The sequence below is a fragment of the Geotrypetes seraphini genome, chromosome 9, assembly GCF_902459505.1.
Source record: "Geotrypetes seraphini chromosome 9, aGeoSer1.1, whole genome shotgun sequence".
In the NCBI taxonomy this organism is placed as follows: Eukaryota; Metazoa; Chordata; class Amphibia; order Gymnophiona; family Dermophiidae; genus Geotrypetes; species Geotrypetes seraphini.
Window position 1 is genome coordinate 53,952,420 of NC_047092.1, and position 13,674 is coordinate 53,966,093.

Here is a 13,674-nt window from a genome sequence, read left to right on the forward strand (position 1 = left end):
AAGGACCAGCATAATTATAGCATTTCAAATTAGACAGTTTCTTATACAATAATTTAGAACAATCTTTGCTTTCCTGTCATGTACAAAGGTATGTGTGGCTTTGGTAAAGGTGAACTTTTTAGACAATTTTTAAGAGAGAGCTATAACATAACAATATGCTTGTGTACCGCAGATACTTCTCAGTTCTGTGTGGTTTATAGAGTAAAGCTACTGGACATTCACAGTAAATTACAATCCATTAGTTAAAAAATTTACCAAAGAAGTATGTTATGTATTTTTGCTCTGAAAACTGCCAAAACAGCCTGCAGGTACAAAGTATGAATAATTTCCACGTGCTATTTTTGTAAGTAGTCAATTAGGGATAAAAGAGCATTCATACTTTGAAACTCAAATTTATACATGTTGTTATTCTTTCCTATCCAAAACACAAACCTAGGAATGCCTCTTTTTAGTCAAGTTAACCTTTTGAAAGCCGGTGTGTATTTCTAAATTCTCTGAGCTGAATGATTTTTAATCTGAATAATATACCTAAATAAACTTAAATAAATATCTACCGTATTTTCACGCATATAACGCGCGCGTTATACACAATTTTACAAACCAAGTATAAACAAGCGCGTTATATGTGTGAGCGCGTTATACAAATTTTTTTTCCAGTGCGATCCGGCATCCCCCCCTGCGAACCGGCATCCTCTCCCCCGCTCGCGTCACCCCCCTCCCCTGCGATCCTACATCCCCCCCAGCACCGCAAAGACATCGGTCGCTTACCCGATTGGGCACCGGCACCAGCACCAATGCACAGGACGTATCAGTGCCAGAAGATCCTCCCTCGTTGGGCTGGGCTGGGCTAGGCTGGGCTGGGTGGTGCGAGGGAGATCCTCCCTCTTCCCTGTGCCGGGCTGGACTGGGCTTTGAGCATTTGCGCATGCTCAAAGCCTTCTGGTCTCGCTCTCTCCGAGATTCTCTCTCGGAGAGAGCGAGACCAGAAGGCTTTGAGCATGCGCAAATGCTCAAAGCCCAGTCCAGCCCGGCACAGGGAAGAGGGAGGATCTCCCTCGCACCGCCCAGCCCAGCCCAGCCCAACGAGGGAGGATCTTCAGGCACTGGCACTGGCATGTCCTGTGCATTGGTGCTGGTGCCCAATCGAGTAAGCGACTGATGTCTTTGCGGTGCTGGGGGGGATGTAGGATCGCGGGGGAAGGGGGGGTGATGTGAGCGGGGGGGGGGGTGGAGGATGCCGGTTCGCAGGCCAGAAGAGGGAGTAAGTGGGAGGAGGTTATAGCAGCATGCGCGGTATATGCGTGTGCGTGCTATATAAAATTTTTTTACACAAATGGTTTGGTCCCGCGCGCTATACGCGTATGCGTGTTATACACGTATGCGCGTATGCGCATTATATGCGTGAAAATACAGTATTTACTCAGGTAAATGACTTAAAATTGCCTTTTATCAAGCATTTTAACATGGACCAGCACAGTAAATGCTCTGACGCACATAGGCATTGAATGAGCATCAGAACATTTCCAGTTGCAACAGTGCTTCACAAAAGGGGTCCTAAATAATTATACTTACCTATGCATATGAGGGGGTGCTGAAAAGTTCTAAGTAAAACCAAGAACAGAATGACAAGGATATGGTTCAATCAATGATATGAAACAATGTCAAAACACATAAATTCGTTTCTGCAAATTGGCACTTAACAAAATAAGATAACACTCTTTTCAACTACAGTGGCAGAATAACACTCAGAATTTAGGAAGTTGGTGATTGGGCTGAGAATGTTTCAGCACCCCCTCATACAGTATTCAGTTGGCATTAAAAAATAGATTTAGCAAGATATAAATTATTCACTAATACCCAAATCAGCCTAATCATTAACTTGCTCAAAGTTAGGTTTGCATGCATTGGAATATGATCACTTCCATAAATTCTCTAAACATTCAACTTCAAATTTAATCTAGCTATACATTTTCATCAGAGGATGCTTTCTTCTTTTTTGCACTGTGTGATCTGGCCAAAAAGAAAATCATGGAAAAAAATGTACTGAAATCAACATTAGATTCTTTGCAGTAAAATGAGATCTAGCATGTCCACGAATGAAAAAGCATCTTTCTTACACATACTGCATGGTCAAGTTTTCAATAAATTAGATTGGAACCTGCTTAAATAAATCAACCCAGTTTGTAAATCCATACATCCATCCAAATCAGGGTTGTCAACTCATCCATATCATTACCTTAACTTTATTTCATTGCACCTGAGAAACTGTAAACCAGCTTTTCATAAGGTTGGTATATTTTGGATTGGTAGTTCACACCTTTTTTTTAGTAGTAGTTTAAGACGAGTTACATATAAGAATAAAAGGAATTTTCTTTCTGCCGGAGGGTAATAGAGGATTAAGTGATTTGCCCAAGTAGCGTCAGTATCCATAGGAATGTTATATCGTTTGGACAGCAATAAACCTTAATCCAAGTATCAATTTGGGGGCTCATTTTCAAAGCACATAGTCCAATAAAAAGTTCATCTGCCAAAAATGTCCAAATTGCAAATATGGAATTGCAGAATTTGGGCATTCTATACTGCAGTTCATTCAAATAGCAATTGTATATGTTTTGGGTGGGATTAGGGAAGGCCCTGAATTAGGACATCCAACAGCGATAACTAAGTAGGAAGGAATGTCCAAATCTAAAATGATGGACATTTTTATTTAGACCTGTTTTAGTCGTGTCCAGGGTACAAAAAGGTGCCCTGATTGAGCAGCTGGCCACTGGTGGGATTTAACACATGACCCCTCCTTAATTCTCCCAGTAGTTGCTGTCCCCCTCTCTCGCCCCTGAAAGTGAAACAAAAAAAAAAAATACCAGGCTGTATAATAGCATCAGATATTATGAGCATTCTGAACAAAGCAGAAAGCAAGTCTGAGGAGTAGCCTAGTAATCAGTGCAGCTCTTTTTATTCCCTTTAAATTGTGAGTCCAGAAACAGACATACTTATTCTACCTAAATATTTATGACACTTGCCATCCTGAATGCTATTGAGGTGGTATAGTCATGTATAGTAGGTATTTGCCTGTTCCTGGGGGGCTCAGCATTTAAAGTATACCATGGTTTAGAGTCCACTGCATTGACCACTAGGCGTCCCCTCTGCTCTGCAAAGACACCTGGTAGCCATTTATGAAAAAAAAAAAATGCTGCCAGATAGACATCCATCTCTGTTTTTTTTTTTTTTTTTCTGCTTTCGTAATTTAGATGATTCATTTCATAAAGTGGCTGTTCATTTTTGATGTCTCAAGTATCTTCAAAAAGGAAACCAAATGTATTTCTGTTTGAAAATGGCTATGAGATAGATGGGGGGTTTTGGTTGGTTTTTTATATTTTTTGTATGTTATGACTTGGCCATTTTTTCAAAAATGCCCTGTGAGGGGTCATTAGGACGTTGCCACTTCCTCTTAAGGATACTCCCTCAGTGTCAGAATCAACTTAAAACTCATAGTCCTGTCCAAGGGGGAATCAGCATGGGCAGGGTGGAGCCAGGAGGGCATAGTCAAGAAAGTATAAAATCTCTGAACACAGCTATGTCAAGGAAACCCAAGTGAAAGAAGGGATGCACAACTGCTTATGTCTTCACTGTAGCTGTGAACTGCAATAGTCAAGTAGGCAAAGTTCAACTTTCGATTTTGCAGATGTTTCTCTTTGACCTAGCCAGCCTATGTTATTTGTTAAAGACTGTACTGGTAATTCTCGGAATCCTGCCTTGCTGAGAAACAGTAGTGCATGCCTTGGCCCCATGGGAGCAGGCCACAAGAGGCCATCCTTACATCTAAGGACTAGTTTTATGTTTACTTTCTCCCACACCTGTGAACTGAACAGGAATCCCTATTTGACACCTTTAATAAATATTATTTCTGTTCACCTTAACCCACTGTGTCCATTTTATCTGGACTCCGGACTTGCCCTCATTCACTTTACTACATGAACCTATAAATAGTTAGCGGGGAAAGAAGGGGCAGCTCCAAAATATTTCATTGGTTTGGAAAAAAAATAAAATGAAAGTATGATAATATATTTTATCACCGTAAGTCACTTTCAAATGATTTAAAAAAATGCATTTTACATTAAAAGTACAAGGCGCCACCTGGGAAGATCCAAGATGGCATCTGTAGAATAGGATGTTTCACCCTAGCCCTATGATTTGCTGTGTTTTCCTTCTGTAAATTTCTTGTTTACCTTTCTCTACAATGATGAAAAAGAAGGGAACTATGTGAGGTATCCCCTCAGGTGTGCCTGTTCAGTTCTGAACCACAATTCCAGTTTGTTTAGGTGTTGGATGGGGCTGAGACCTCAGGTGTGGTCCTCATTGCTGGGTGCAGAAAAGGAGCTCAATCCAGCTTGAGATTCCTTGAGTGCAGAGTGCTGTGCTCTTCCAGTACCACCAAGAAGTAGAGATAAACAAGTTTAGGTAATTCTGGGGACCAGATGGAGTGAGAGCCCTACTGGGAGCATCTAGATATAGTAAGGTAACGTTCCAGGTAGGAATGGAGAATTTGTGTCCTATTTGCTCCTGGAAGTGATCTTGAGAGTTTTCAAGTCTTGTTGGTGCAGGCTATCTTCAAGATTGGAGCTTCAGATTTGGGATAGGGAAATGGAATCTTATAGTCCAGTTCTTTTAGTTCCCCCTGTAACCCACTAGGTGTATGTTTTAGGAAAACCTGCTTCTATTTCATTAGAGATCATCTGGACAGCTTCTGCCATTTAAACTGTGATTAGCAGAGGTGCTAGCATTGAAACAGTTATGAGAGAGTTGAACATAAGAATAGCCTTACTGGGACAGACCAGACCATATAACCCACCTTAAAAATTCTTGTGGTGATGATAGACAGATGTTGCACCATGCAACTACAAATAAACAAGACCATCCAGAAATCCTTTGCACTAATGCACAACCTACTGCAAATTCAAAAATTATTCGATAGGGAACACTTTCAACTCCTAGTTCAGTCCCTAATCCTGGGTATTCTAGATTACTGCAACATCCTCTACCTACCATGCCCCATTGGCATGATAAAACAATTACAGACCATTCAAAACACAACCCTCAGACCAAGAAGAAACCAGTCACCTTTTACTCACCCTCCCATTCAAGGACACTGCGCAAAAAATGTACGATGGCCTACTAGCAACACAGGCAGCAAAACCTGACCATCACCTTTCCAACCTGCTAATAACAACACCAGACTACAAAACCCTCCAAAGAGAAATAAAAACCATACTGTTCAGAAAATTTGTCAGGACAACTAAACATAGAACCAAAATTTATCACTATGCCTGTAATTAGCACAACTTAACACAGCAGCACAGTTTTCTCTGTTCCTGTAACTGTAGTTTTACCCTGTAACATATATACCCTGTACTTCCTCTTGTAATGTCCAGCTTACATCTTTTGTAATCTGCCTAGAACTGCAAGGTTAGGCGGAATATAAATCACTAATGTAATGTAATAAACTAAGCCCTATCAAATCTCTATTTATTTATGCAAATTATATTTTTATTTTGCATGAAGTCGACCCTAATTTGATTAATCTTACAGCCAACATAAATTCTTGCTTATCCAAATTACAGTAGTGGGCCTCTCTGGTTCAAATAAAAACAAAATTACTTTGGTTTGGTCCAGAAATCGCAAACCTTCCTAGTTCAATTATACTTAATTCCGGTGATGTTCTGCCAATTGAGTCTTCTAGAGTGTTGGGAATCTTTTTAGACTCTGCTGAGTGTCATGCGTTGATGAGCTCGCTACGACTAACATTTCCTGCTAACTTTACCTTATTAACAATGCCCAAATGGAGAGGAAGGAGTTTGACTAGGTCCTCACGGAACTCCAGTGCCTCTGGATCGCGGACTATAGAGGAGCTCTTTCAGCGCTCTTTCAGCAGCCGGTGACTCACCCGCTAGAGACGCCCTGGATAGTTGAGACGGAAGCGATCTCTTTGGGCCTGGAAACTACCTTGAGTCCTGACATGAGGGCGCCACAACCACATCCTTTAGTTACCAGCTCACCGCGGAGAGGAGGAAACTCACTCTGCCCTGGAGGCTGGAGGCAACGCTGAGGGGAGCTTGGAGACGGACTCTGCAATCTCAGGAGAGCCTGGGCATAGAAACTGAGGACTCAACAGTGTCTGGGGACGGTCGAATCCAGGAAAGAGATCAACGAGGGAGAAAATTGACTGGTGAGGAAAGTAAACGTTTGCAGTTGTCTTCACTTCAGAAGCCCTGAGAGGTAACACTTGACTCTATCTGGGATCTGGTAGCTAAGTCTACCTAATTTAATAAATCCCCAATTTCAACAACTAGAAGAGAAAATAAAAATTAATTCCACTGATATTCAAAATTTGAAACAGGAAGTAAAAGAATTTAAAGAAGGAATTGGAAATATTAATCAGGAGATAATAAAGACTAAACAAGTTCAAGAAACCTTAATTAAAGATAACATTAATCTTAGAAGGAAGTTTGAATTTCTGGAAAATTTTTCTCGTAGTAATAATTTAAGATTCAGATGGGTTCAGATGGTAACTCCTAGGGAAATGTTGAAGAAATATATGATAGAAATCTTCGGAATATCAGAGCAGATGATATCTCCATTCACTCAAGTTTATTATCTCTCTAACAATCAACAGAAACAAAAACAGCAAGAAATTATACAGGAAAACTTGAATGTATCTAACCTATTGGAAATGTCCGATAAGGAAATGATGACACATGCAACTTTATTAACAGTTGCTTTGGTGCCAAATAAAAATTGGCTATTAAGACTTTTCTTCCAAAATAAACAGAAACAATTTCATGGATTGAAAATACAAATGTATCCAGACTTGGCTAGAGATACCCAGAGGCGTCGTAGACAATTTTTACTTTTAAAACCTGGACTCTTAGCCTTAGGGGCAAAGTTTTATCTCCGTCACCCATGCAAACATAGAGTGAATTATTCTTCACAGAAATATGTTTTCTTTGAACCTTTCCAGTTGACAACTTTTCTATCGTTATCACGCCTGGAAAAAGAAAAAGATAAGAGCTAAGCCCTAGATAGATTATTTATGGGGCATCCTTGCTCAGCATAATTGGTAGTGCTATACTTCTTTATATATTGCCTGTTAATCTTGCGTTAGGTTATATTTTGGATTTCAATGAGGACTTGAGCTTTTTGGTTATATGTTTGCTTTTTGGTTATATGTTTCTTAAACTGATACAATAAGTTCTTGGCTTGGATTTTGCTTTCTGTACACGTTTATGCTTGATATGTATTGTAAAATGATAAATAATTAAAAAAAAAAGAAATGTTTCTTCAGTGTGCGTACACTGAAAAACATCTGTCACCTGTTTTATCAACATCATTTTGCAATTTTGGTCCAATCCGTCATTTTGGCACAACTGGACTATTGTAACTCCATTTACGTGGAGGAAATGAAAAACATATGAACATAAGAATTGCAATCTCCGGATCAGACCCCGGGTCCATCAAGTCTGGTGATCCGCACAAACGGAGGCACCGCCAGGTGTACCCTGGCATAGTTTTAGTCCCCATATCACTCTATGCTTCTCAAGGAAGATGTGCATCTAATTTACCCTTAAATCCTAGAACGGTGGATTCTGCAATTACTTCCTCTGGGAGAGCATTCCAGGTGTCCACCATTCGCTGTGTGAAACAGAACTTCCTGATATTCATCCTGGACCTGTCCCCCCTCAGCTTCAGTCTATGTCCTCTTGTCCATATCACTTTGGACATTGTAAATAACTGCTTTCTCTGCTCCATTTTGTTGAATCCTTTCAATATTTTGAAAGTCTCGATCAGATCCCCTCACAGTCTACTCTTCTCAAGGGAGAACAACCCCAGTCTCCTAAGTCGTTCCTCGTAGTCCAGGTTCTCCATACCTTTCTCTAGCTTCGTTGCTCGTCTCTGCATCCTCTCTAGCAGTTTTATATCCTTCTTTAGGTATGGAGACCAATGCTGGACGCAGTATTCCAGGTGCGATCTGACTATGGCTCTGTAGAACGGTATTATAACTTTCTCTGATCTACTCGTAATTCCCTTCTTTATCATGCCTAGCATTCTATTTGCTTTCTTCGCCGCCGCCGCACATTGCGCCGACGGTTTCAGGGTCCTATCTATCAGTACACCCAGGTCCTTTTCCTGTTCGGTCTTTCCCAGAGTTACACCTGACATACTATACTTGTGATCTTTATTTTTTCTGCCTAAATGCATCACTTTGCATTTTTCCACATTAAAATTCATCTGCCATTTATTTGCCCACTTCTCCAATTGATTCAAGTCGCTCTGGAGTTCCTCGCTGTCCTTCTGCGATCTGATTGCCTGGCATAGCATTGTGTCGTCTGCAAACTTGATGATTTCACTGGATGTTCCTTCTTCCAGGTCATTTATGAAAATATTAAATACAATGGGTCCAAGTACCGAGCCTTGGGGTACACCGCTAGTCATTTTTTCCCATTCTGAGAACTTCCCATTTATGCCCACTCTCTGTTTTCTGTTCTCTAGCCATTTGCCTATCCATCTTAGTATATCTCCCTCTATTCCATGGCCTTGTAATTTCCTGAGAAGTCTTACATGTTTAACCTTGTTGAACACTTTCTGAAAGTCCAATTATACAATATCCACCGGTTCTCCACTATCAATCTGTCTGTTTACTGTCTTAAAAAATTGAAGTAGGTTCGTCAAACATGATTTCCCTTTCCTGAACCCATGTTGACTGGCTCTCATCAGGTCGTGTGTGTCTAGGTGCCGGACTATGCTATCTTTGATCAGCGCCTCAACCATCTTTCCAGCGACAGACGTGAGACTCACAGGTCTGTAGTTACCTGGCTCTCCTCTCGATCCTTTTTTAAATATCGGCGTGACATTCGCTATCTTCCAGACTCCAGTTAATTCAAAATACCACCACAAGATTGATCTTTGGTAAAACAAAGTATGACCATGTGTCACCTCTGTTAAGGAGTTTACATTGGCTTCCATTATGATTGAGAGTTCAGTTTAAATGTGCCTGCATAGTTTTTAAAATCTTACATGGTATCTTTGATTTGTTGGTGCCTCTAGTTTTAAATTCCTTGAGATCCTCAAATTGCAGAACTATCCATGTTATTTAAACTTTCTTTTCCCACTGTAAAAGGTGCCAGGTCTATCAGTAAAATAATTACTTGAAATTCACAAGTTGTCATCTCTGTCATAGACAGCAGAACACTTTTTTGTTTGGGAGGCCCGCAAGCTCTGCCCCAGACCCCGCCTAATCGTCCTAGACCCCGCCCCCATAATAGTACTAACTATAATACCATTTTTTCCATTCATTTTTCATATATACTGTGACTAGTCAGGCTTGGAGCCTGCCGAGGTCCCTGTTAAATCTGGCAGGAAGGGTGGTAGAAAGACCCTAAAGGGATTCACAAAACCCCCAAACCATAAGATCAGATAGACCAGCTTGATGAGATTACTGACTCTGAATGGGAGGACAGGGAAAACCTACCCAGTCACTACACTTCTCATAGCAGTGCAAGAAACACTGGTTTTAAACCTGATCCTGGTTGGAGCAAGCCAGGTAATTTTCCCGGTGTCCACCGGGGGAGCCCAAGAGTGCCACAAGCCAGAAAAAGCTCAGACAGGTTAGGGAGTGGCTCTCCCGCTGAAAAGCCTGCAGATTCTATAGGCTTTTAGAGAGGTTAGGGAAGAGGAACAAGCCTCTCTCCCCTGATGAGGTTTCCAGCTCCAAGCAGGGTAAAGGCCCAGTCCCAATGGAAATAGAGGAGACTGGCTTCTCTATGGACTTTGCAGCAACTACTCAAGAAGAAGACAGAGATGCCAGACTATGGGGGGAGCGGAGGGAAGAAGATGGGTGCCATACCAATTTGGAAGGAGGGAGAAAGGGAGGCACAGTAACAGAGCAAATGGAAGATGCAGAGAGAAGAGAGTCAGTGGATGGAAGGAATTGAATGAGAACATGAGGAAAGCAGAAATCAGGCAACAAAGGTAGGAAAAAAAATTATATTTCTTTTTTTTTTTTTGCTTTAGGATAAAGTAGTATATTAGTTGTGTTGATAAAAATTTATAAACATTAGAGGCTCTGGTAGAAACCCGTTTACAAAGTATGTATTTTTCCCAATTAATATTTCCAAATTAATAAAGTCTTTTTGCTTATTTGTAAATGGGTTTCTACCAGAGCCTTTAATTCAGTAGCATAATTAAATGAAATAACTATTTCTGTAGTTTATAGGGACGGGTGGGGACGGAGGGATTCCTCGCGGGGACGGGTGGGATTCCTCACGGGGACGGGTGGGACTTTGGCGGGGACGGGTGGGATTTCTGTCCCCGCGCAACTCTCTACTTTCTTGCGTGTGAAATTTGCCAATAGGAACTTATTATTACAGGATACCACACATGATACATCCAATAATCACATTTGTGTATTATCCTTTTCCTCCCAAGTGCAGATCATCACCAAGAGTATATACAAATAATGACATGTTTTACGGTTGCATACAGTATTTCAGGAACATCTATGTATTGCGTTTACTAGAGGAAAGAACTTATCAGATAGGCTAGTAAAATCTCGTTTTTCTGATATAACCCCCAATGTATATACCACAGTGGAAATACGGCTTGTGGCCAGTGCTCTTGTTGTAGTACAACAATACCGGGGGACACCTGGTTTCATCCTCAGACCAAACTCGTGTATGCTCTAAGAGCTGTAACTACATGTGACTCTATGTATGCCATCTATGTTATTCAATGTCCCTGTAAGAGGGCAGTACAAGCAGAACTATTCGAGTTTGACTCACAGAACATCAAAGCTGTTTAAAAACTAAAAAGCAGAATGCTCCGATGGTCGCCCAAGGTATAGAACAGGGTCACACGTTTCAGCATATGAGATGGAGTGTATATGAACAGGTGTCATCCACCTTTGATGGCGATAGAAAAGTGTTTCTGTTAGCTAGAGAGCAGTTCTGTTCTTACCACCCTCAAGGCATGAATGATACAGTGGAGTGGTTAACAGCAAGCTCCTACAGACACACGTAAAAATATACACATATACTATGTGTGTGTGTGTATATATATATAAAACCGGTGTAGCCCCCAAATGTCCAAATTATGCCTAGACGTTTTCTAATATATTCAATTATTGCAGAAAAACAGAAAAATGTCCAAATCATAAGCCCACCCTAGTCCTGCCTAAACTATGCTTCCAACATGCCCCCTTGAGATTTAAAAGCACTACAGACAACCACCATAGAAATCTGTCTAAAACATTGGTTTTGAAAATAGCAAATTGGAAGGATTTGGTGAGAAAAGCATAAGAACATAAGAATAACCATACTGGGTCAGACCAATGGTCCATGTAGCCCAATATTCTGTTTCCACAGTGGCCAATCCAAGTCATAAGTACCTGACAAAACCCAAATAGTAGCAACATTCTCGGAAGCAGAAATCCATGCAGAGCTTACACCTTGAATGGAGAAACTTTAACCAGGACTACAGCAGAACGAGATTTAGGAATAATCATCAGTGCAGACATGAAAACTGCCACTCAAGTGGAGAAGGCTTCATCTAAGGCACGGCAGATGATGGGTTGTATCAAGAGAAGTTTCGACAGCCGGAAGCCTGAAGTCATAATGCCGTTGTACAGAGCCATGGTGAGACCTGGTGAGACCATGGTGGAATACTGTGTGCAATTCTGGAGGCAACATTACTATAAAGATGTGCTCAGAATTGAATCGGTTTAGCGGATGGCCACCAGGATGGTCTCGGGGCTCAAGGGTCTCTCGTACGAAGAAAGACTGAACAAATTGCAGCTCTACACTCTCGAAGAACGTAGGGAGAGGGGAGACATGATTGAGACATTTAAGTACATCACGGGACGTGTCGAGGTGGAAGATGATATTTTCTTTCTCAGAGGACCCTCGGCCACAAGAGGGCATCTGCTCAAACTCAGGGGAGGGAAATTTCATGGAGACGCCAGGAAGTATTTCTTCACGGAAAGAGTGATTGATCATTGGAACAAGCTTCCAGTGCAGGTGATCGAGGCCAGCAGCATCCCAGACTTTAAGAATAAATGGGATACCTATGTGGGATCCCTACGAGGGTCAAGTCAAGGAATAGGGTCACTAGGGTTTAGACTTAAAGGGGTGGATCAGTAGAATGGGCAGACTTTTCTGCCGTCATCTTTCTATGTTTCCCAAGACAAGTGTTCCAGAGCTTAACTATTCTCTGAGTGAAAAAATATTTCCTCCAATTGGTTTTAAAAATATTTCCCTGTAACATTTGATGGACACATTAATCATTGTTACCACATTCTCTGGAAACGTGTTCCAGAGCTTAACATTTTTTCACTCAGAGAATAATTTTATCTTATTTTGTTTAAAAGTATTTCCATGTAATTTAATTGAGTGCCCCCTGGTTTTTGTACTTTTTGAAATGATGAAAAATTGATTCACTCTTACCCGTTCTACATCACTCAGGATTTTGTAGACCTCAATCATATTTCCTCTCAGCCATTTCTTTTCCAAACTGAAGAGCTCTATCCTCTTTAGTCTTTCCTCATACGAGAGAAGTCCCATCCCCTTTATCATTCTAGTCACTCTTCTTTGAACTTTTTCTAATTCCGCTATATCTTTTTTGAGATAAGGCAACTAGAATTGAATGCAATACTCAAGGTGAGGTCGCACCATGGAGCAATACAGAGACATTATAATATTTCTAGTCTTATTTACCATCCCTTTTCTAATAATTCCTAGCATTCGGTTTGCTTTTTTGGCTGCCGTCGCACATTGGGTCGAAGGTTTCAGCATATTGTCTATGATGACACCTAGATGTGGACCCTAGCATCTGATAACTAGGTCATCTGCCTCTATATAGCACATTTTGGACATTTTTCATTTTTGAAAATGAACCTTATACTCTCTTTTTTAAGTGATGTAGCCATGTAATGTAGACAAAAATGCACATAAGTACAAAAATACAGCCAGTCAATAAACAGGACCTTTGGGTATCATTTTAGTTGCAAAGCAGAGCACTTTTTAAATGCTGTTTACTTTATGGTATAACATCTCATCATATATGAAAATAATATAAAAAAAAGAGTACAAAATGTTTGCATTCATATGCACAAGTCATATAGACATATTCCATTTATCTATGCAGCTTTCGTTAGAATAAAGACTGTAGACTACAATAATAGTCAATGAGGTTTTGTCTTGATTTAATTTTTCAGTAGAACACAAAAGAACCTTGCCATTAAAATAGTCCTTTATTCTCCTGTACGAAGGCGAAAGGTTTTTAAAGTGTTGTGATGTTCAGTAATGAGCCTCTATCTAAATTATCATTGGTGACAAACTCACAAAGCACTTTTCGAGGACACATAGTTATGAAATGCCAGAGCTGCCACTTTCTTTCCTGTAATTATAGGCTAGCTTGCAGCCCTTCAATGATCATTTATAGAACAGCCTCTAGTGGATTACCGAGAACTTGAAAAACATATACATACCTCGCCATATCTCCCTTCTTTCCTCGCTATTGTTTACCAGTGATATATAAAATAATAGTACCTATTCATTCCCCTACTTAATTATGCCAATCAAACTACAGAAATAGTATAGGAAATGAATGCAATGCAATACAGACTAA

The 13,674-nt window shown here is 40.5% G+C and overlaps 1 protein-coding gene across 32 annotated transcripts in view; it reads right to left on the reverse strand.

Annotated features, from left to right (window-relative positions):
• Nucleotides 1–13,674, reverse strand: part of FOXP2 (forkhead box P2) — a 979,918-nt gene that overhangs the window by 98,079 nt on the left and 868,165 nt on the right. The window lies entirely within an intron of this gene.